The 7315-nt window shown below is 38.9% G+C and overlaps 1 pseudogene; it reads right to left on the minus strand.

Moving 5' to 3' along the window:
• Nucleotides 1-1675: 1675 nt before the first annotated feature.
• Nucleotides 1676-2278, minus strand: LOC149215962 (asparagine synthetase [glutamine-hydrolyzing] 1 pseudogene; annotated as a pseudogene).
• Between the last annotated feature and the right edge of the window lie 5037 nt (nt 2279-7315).

Genomic DNA, 7315 nt, shown 5'->3' on the forward strand with positions numbered 1-7315 from the left:
TTGATAGTCTAGGAGATATGTTTTGAAATAATACCATTAGTGTTGGACACCTAATCCTAAATGGGTTAGTGTGGAAGCTGAATGGACAAAAGGAGTCCAAGAGACCTTGGGATGTGAAACCCAACGGTCACATGTTGTACTATAAATGTTTATCTCTTGTTAATAAAAAAATGTACTGCATGTTTTATCTTTCATATTTTTTCTTGTTGCCCATGTGTGTTTAACATGGTATCAGAGCAGGCGTATTCCTACCCTGCATAATTAATTTGAGCCATTTGCTTTATGGCTTTTCTGTGCATTTTATTTCTGCCATGAACTTCATGAATATTTCTTCAACTAAATATTAGTTGCAACCTGTTAATATCGATGTTGGTGTCTGCTCTCCATATAGAAGCGCCTCCATACCCCTGACAATGCCTGCACTGCTCCTCCATATAATTAGCTACTCCTGACACTGCATGCGCTCTGTCCTGAGAATTTTATGCCTGAAATCTGCTGCTGACTGACATCTCTAACCTCTGTGTTATGAAACCAGCTCAAGAAAAGATAGAAAAGATAGATCAACGCCTTAGAATTCAGCCTCTTCGAGGGGGCAACCTCCTTTACATTACATAAATGAACAATTCTTGGATGATACAAGTGAAAAGACTTTCTATATATAGGAGTCTAAGGGGTCATAACATAATCAGAGCCGACATAACATTAATAATGTAAGGGCACAATAATACAATAGTGGGCTTCTATGGGGGCACAATAGTAACAATATGGGCACTACATGGGTACATAAATATAATAAGTGGGTTATACTAATAACAATAAGGGGTTACACTAGTAGTATAGGGGCCTAACACTCTGTCTGCCATACCGGCACTCTCTGTACCTGCGCTCTCATTCTCTACCACTACCTGCTCTCTGTCCATAAACGCCCCATTTAAAAGCGCTACTCCATCTGCGATTTACCATTATTGGTTGCCCTGACTGCCAAGCGTTTCATGATAATTAACGCTGTCTTGTTGCAACATAAACCTAATATGCGTTACGCCCCCGCCTATCTTTCCAATGCATCTATGTACATCTTGTTCTAATCAAAGACCATTCAGGTTCTGTTTCCATGTGAAAGCGGCTGAACCTGTGGATTGAGGCGTGAATCCAAGTGCGTGTGAGAGAGGCATGAACCCAAGTGTGTGGAGAATCCTTCGAACAACGCTGTGGTTTAACCTGCCTATGGTTTAACGCTGGAGCAGTATACTTTCTGACAACGTTGTGGTTTATTTGATTATGTAATGATTTTTATGTCTAATGTGGTGTTCTAGACATGGTACGCATATCGTTTTCTAGAACATCGAATATTAAACCATAAACTGCATGCATAAACGAGGTGTATCAGTTGTAAGCAGCTCAACCGGTATAAGTATTAAAAAATTCGAAGTTTTGGGTTCTTTTTCCTGCATTTAGCGCACCAATTTGATTGAAATATGTGAATTTCTGGCTTGTATGGAAACTCGCCTATGATTTTATTGTGTTTTTGTCAACTTTTTGAGCGGTCTGGCCCTGGATTGCTCGCTCTGTAAACTTTGGTGGTTTTCTAGAGTCTCGTTGTGGAGAGATTGCAATGGATCTATGTTTGAATGGTGATGTACTGAGCGTGGCGCAACGAAAGCGTGGAGATGTGCTGTTATTCATATAGGTGCAGAGCCTTGATCTTCCGACATGTTTCACGATGGAATTCTTCTTTGTTTGGAGCTTTGTGAAAATACAAATAACCTCCAAAAATTTCATCTGCCCCTTCTCCAGAAAGAACCATCTTTACACCCAGGGACTTGATTTTGCGAGACATCAGGAACATTGGTACACTGGCCTTTACAGTGGTGACATCAAATGTTTCAATATGATAGAGAACATCCTCTATTGCATCAACACCATCCTGGACAGAAAAATGAAATTCATGATGTATGATACCAAGACTCTCTGCAACTTCTTTAGCAGCTATTAAGTCAGGAGATCCCTGTAAACCAATGGAGAAGGAATGGAGCTTTGGTCCCCACTCTTGAGCAGCCTTTGTGCCTTCCAAATAATGGGAAGCAACCGCAGCAACTAATGATGAGTCAAGGCCTCCAGATAACAGAACTCCAAAAGGAACATCTGACATGAGTCTTTTAATCGCGGCACACTCAAATGCTTGTCGAAGAGCCAAGGGATCATAAGGAGTAGATGGTATAGCTTCCGAATACCAAGGTGGGAGTGCAAGCTTCAGCTGTAGCTGTTGCTGCTCATTCATTGTGTTAACGCCTACTCCAAGTGGTTAATATCCTCAACACATATCTCAGATTGTGCATTATCTGGATTGCCCTCATTTGATCCTCTGCGTTTTTTCTGAAAATCGTGGCTCCAAGCAATGGTGGAAAGACCGTGTAATGGTGGCATAAAGATGACTGTAAATCTGGCATGAGCCTTGAACGTTGGTCAAAACGCTGTTGTGGTGAATGTTGGTCCAACCTGGACTCCTCTCTCAACACCATCGAAGAGCTAATTCCATGAATTGTTGTGCCCTGTAGAGCCCGTCGTACATTGATTCGAGCCATTCTAAAAATTATGGTGTGTTGGTCAACATGACTATGCCTTGAAATATTCTGGTATGTTGTGTATTGAATAATCCTTTTATGGTCGCCGCCACATTAAGAATTCTTTTAAAATATTAAATGGTATGATGGCATAGTGTTGATAAAACTGTTGATTTATTAGAATGGAATATGTGCGATGACCTTTTTATATATGCATTATGGTGGGCATAAATGAGTAAAAAAAAAAACGGGGGACATTTATAAAAGTCTAATCTTTCGTGTGAAATGATTTTTTTGAGGAGAAGCATTTACAATGTTCGGCTTGATTCTGAGCAAGTTGTAGTATGTGAGCTTTGCTACAACCAAAGAATGTGGGTGGGCACCATACGGTAGAGAATCTGCTATTTCGATGAACAACTCTGATTAACAGCAGACTTTGGAGTAGAGAAGTTATCACTTTATTTTTCGTGTTGTACACATTTGTGTCACTTTTAACCTCACTGTTTCTATACTATAAATATGCAAAAGAGGGTGTTTATTATAAGGTAATATTCACAAAATGCATCCTTCGCTTACAGAATATAGATAGAAGGTTACAGTTTTGAGTGTTCAACAAACAAAAAGAGGTTATAGTTATCACAGTTATAGTCCATTTGGTCTGCGAACTTGCAAATTCTCATTTAATCAACCAGTTTTGTGTAAATTATAGCGCAAGGTATTATAGTTGGAGAAAATGGCTAGATTTGATGATGTATTAGAGTTACTGAATACACTAATACACTCCACTATTGGTGGGATGGTAAATGTCAACAAAGACACTCTTTGTGACATTCAGACCTGCCTGCTCAAAACAATATGTTGTTCAAGGTTAAAACAAACACCCATAAACAACCAGCAAGTGGTGAAATTAGTAAGATTGAGGTTGAATCAGATCTAGAACCCAATAAAGCAGCAGTTGTACATGTAGATGCAGAAACTCAGTTTGCACTTCCCAAGCCCATCATTAGACCTTGGGAACAACTTGTCCACAACAAGCACATAACTGGTCTTGGATATGACAAGGACTTGTCCTTTCATATTCCAGACTACGCCAAGCCCATTCAATTTCAAAGTGCTGGATTCATTCATGACAGTTCACTTTCTCCTCATGACAGTTCAACTTCAGCTGATCCAGACTCTGCCTCTCTTCCACAGCAACAACAACAACAACAGATTGTGAAATGCCAACACTGTGACCGAGTTGGCCATATGAAAGATCATTGTTTTGATCTTCATCCATGTAAGCACTGTCATAAAACCAGTCATTCTTCAAACAGATGCTTCAAAAAAAAACGTCCTACAAGAACAAAGATTCATCTTGGATGGATCGCTTCTTGGCAATGGGCATCAACAGCCAAGAATATATTCCAAACAAATGTCAGAACTTGTTCCAGAGTATTGAACAATCTTGCAGTTGAGTTTTCTCCATCATCTCACCTTGTATCTGACAGGGGGGAAATGATGGTCATCTACAAGCTTGAAAGTCACATCAAGTGAGCCTGAGCCACAACCTGCCACACCAGTTTCAGAGCTGTAGCCAAAAACAAAGATTCCCGTGAACATGCCTTCAGTTGGCAATCTGGGACACTTCCTCTAGCAGAAGACTTCATCTTCTTTCTAGTTTTGGAAGAATTCCAGGAACAAAATTGAGAACACTTCCTCTAGAAGAAGACTCCAGCTTCTTGCCAGTTTCGGAAGAGTTCCAGGAATTGCATTAAGCATTCCAGAGTTATTGGTTATCCTTAAACCATCACAGGTTGAGACTTCCCTTTTCAGGTTGAAGTTCTCCCTTTTATGCGAGGTGAGACCTCCCTTTCATGGTTGAAGGTTTCCCTCTTTAAAACAATAGGATCACTTCCTCTAGCAGAAGACTTCAGTTTCTTGCCAGTTTTGGAAGAGTTCCGGGAACTACACTAAGCGTTCCAGTGTTGGTGGTCATCCTTAAACCACCACCCTTTATACCAACATTTCATAGAGCACATTCAGCCTAGTGCTGCCATGCATTTTTGCACATTTTGTATTACAACTCTCTTATTGGACTCATACATAACCCTTCAGATTAAGGGGGGGAATGTTGGACACCTAATCCTAAATGGGTTAGTGTGGAAGCTGAATTGACAAAAGGAGTCCAAGAGACCTTGGGATGTGAAACCCAACGGTCACATGTTGTACTATAAATGTATATCTCTCGTTAATAAAAAAATGCACTGCATGTTTTATCTTTCATATTTTTTCTTACTACCCATGTGTGTTTAAAAATTAGCAACAGTGTGTGTGTTGAGCTCCTAGGCTACAATGGTGGTACCAAATTTACTGGGAACAAAACTTCGAAAAAGGACTCAAAATATATGTTTATCTACATCCTATTAAACTAGAAATATTTACAGTAAATAGAATTAGTATTTCAACTATTTTCAGATTTTATGTATTGTACCTGTAGAGGTCCATCAACTCCAAGACCGAAAGAGTTATTCTAAAACTTCAAGCTGTAAAAATTTTGACCATCACACCATATAAGTTTCCCATTTCATTTGAAGGCCTTGACCTGCTGATGATGCAAGTAAAACAAGCAATGGAGGAATGCACAATGCATTAACCAAATATCATAAGTTTCTTTAATCAGGTTGACACTTATCATAGTAAATAGAATTCACATCTAACAACAATAAAGCTATTTTTTCTATTTGTTCTTTACATAATGAAATGTAATTGACTAATCTAATACTCACCCAAAGACTATTGCTCGACAATCTCTAGGGACAAGTGCATTGTATAAACCTATCAAATAACCAAGAAGATCTAAGACAAGAGCTAGAGGTGGAGTTTCTTCTATGGGTACCACTTTTGATTGAACATTGGGAACATTGCTTGGACCTTGGATACGTGAAGCATTGATTTCTGACTCAGTGGCTGATAATTATTCATACGGAATGTAACATTTTACTTGCAAGTTTGGGAGGTAACAAGGTACATATGGACCACAACTAGTACATGTCCTAGTCCTCAGCATGGATTCCCCATATAAAACATGTTCAAAAAGGTTAGGTACACATACAAATGTTACATTGGTTTTCCCATTCTAATATGGGGATTTTGTGAGAAACTTTTATTTTATTTCTCTTCTCAACCCACATACATGCCACCACAAAGGAAACAACAAACCTTTAATTAATTAAATTTCACTTTTGTCTATAACCTAACTTAAAATGCCATTTTGGCTACCAATAACTCTTTTAATATATTTTTGTTTAGAATAGTAGGGGATTTGTGAAGCCATAAAAAGAGTGATTGATGCAGAATGAAATTTTCCATATAGATATGTCTAAAAGAAATAGAAATAAGACATATAAGAAATAATTAAATGAAAACCAACGCAAAATATATGACTTAAATGACACCATAGGATGATGTAGATAAGATTCAATAATAATAAAATTAAGAAATAAAAAGGGGTGTGTTGCAAATTTTTCTTGAACAATATGCCAGGAACCATTCTCTTGCATTTGATAATGAGCATAAACCCTCTCTATCTAGACTTAATAATCCTCTAGAAAACTAGGTACCCAAATGTAAAAACTCTACATAATTGTGGACTTGATGATGTTATCCAAAAGGTCCATCTTGGGAAAAATGTCCTAAAAATGGTGTTGAAAGCATTAATGCTAAAAAAGGGCAAGGGAAACATATCCCTTATTAATTTGAGGCTAGAGAACCATTCTCAATCTAAATTGAGATCTTGAAAAATAAAACACCTAGGTAGGTATAAGCTATGGTGATCTCAATCTCCACCTACAAGAAATGGAAAATCATAATCTATTAGGACATTCTTCAAGCCATTAAAGATCATAAACCCTAAATTTCCCAAGGTTGATCCTTTGAATACCCTCCAATGTAGATGCTAAGAGGACCACATTATCAATAAGAGGAGAATGGATACCAAGGCATGTTGAAAGAAGCAAGGGTTGAATATGCTTATACAAAAATGAATCTTGCACATTGATATATATCCCGAACAACGTGGGTGAGAGAGGATGATTGTGTTTCACCCCAATGGTATTCTTGATAAAACTAGACAATCCATTCATTATTTGGAGGCACCCAAGAACAAACTATTAGACATATTATAGCAGTAAACTATGAAAATTTGGAGACCCAAATTTCTACTGCAGCAGTTGATTAAGTTTCTTATTTTTGTTAAATTACTAAACATTTTTTTATTGCATCCTACAACTACTCAAAATAATTCTATGTGATTCCCTTCATATCAGTGTATTCCCATGCATAAGCAGAGAAATTTTTTTGTAGCATCTTTATCAAATTTATCTTTCGAACTCGAAAGAAAGTTTTCTCCTGAGACCTAGCCGCCCCCTGCTGCAGGTTTTGGCCGCCGGCCAGCTTCGGCTCACTAGCTCTTTACCGGAGGATTCAACCTCTCTCTTGCATGCCTGACGAACTGCTTCAGATCCTTCATTTCTTGAGTGTCTGTCTGCGAGGCCTCCGGCTGCTGCGCCCCATCGCACAACCTTGCAGAGCCCTTCATGGAGCCCAGCGGGAGCTCTGCCGCCCCCCCCCCCCATACCCTTCCATCGGAGGTCTCGATGTTCAAAGCCATGGTAGCTGCTAGCTCGAAACGCCCACCCTCATCTAGCCAGCAGAAATTCATCAAGAAGCTCGATTCCATCCCAACGGTTGCCCTACCCGAAGAAGAAATATGC

The sequence above is a fragment of the Pinus tabuliformis genome, chromosome 1_1 (assembly GCF_031772625.1).
Source record: "Pinus tabuliformis cultivar Carrire ecotype Pingquan chromosome 1_1, CPIR1, whole genome shotgun sequence".
Taxonomy (NCBI): Eukaryota; Viridiplantae; Streptophyta; class Pinopsida; order Pinales; family Pinaceae; genus Pinus; species Pinus tabuliformis.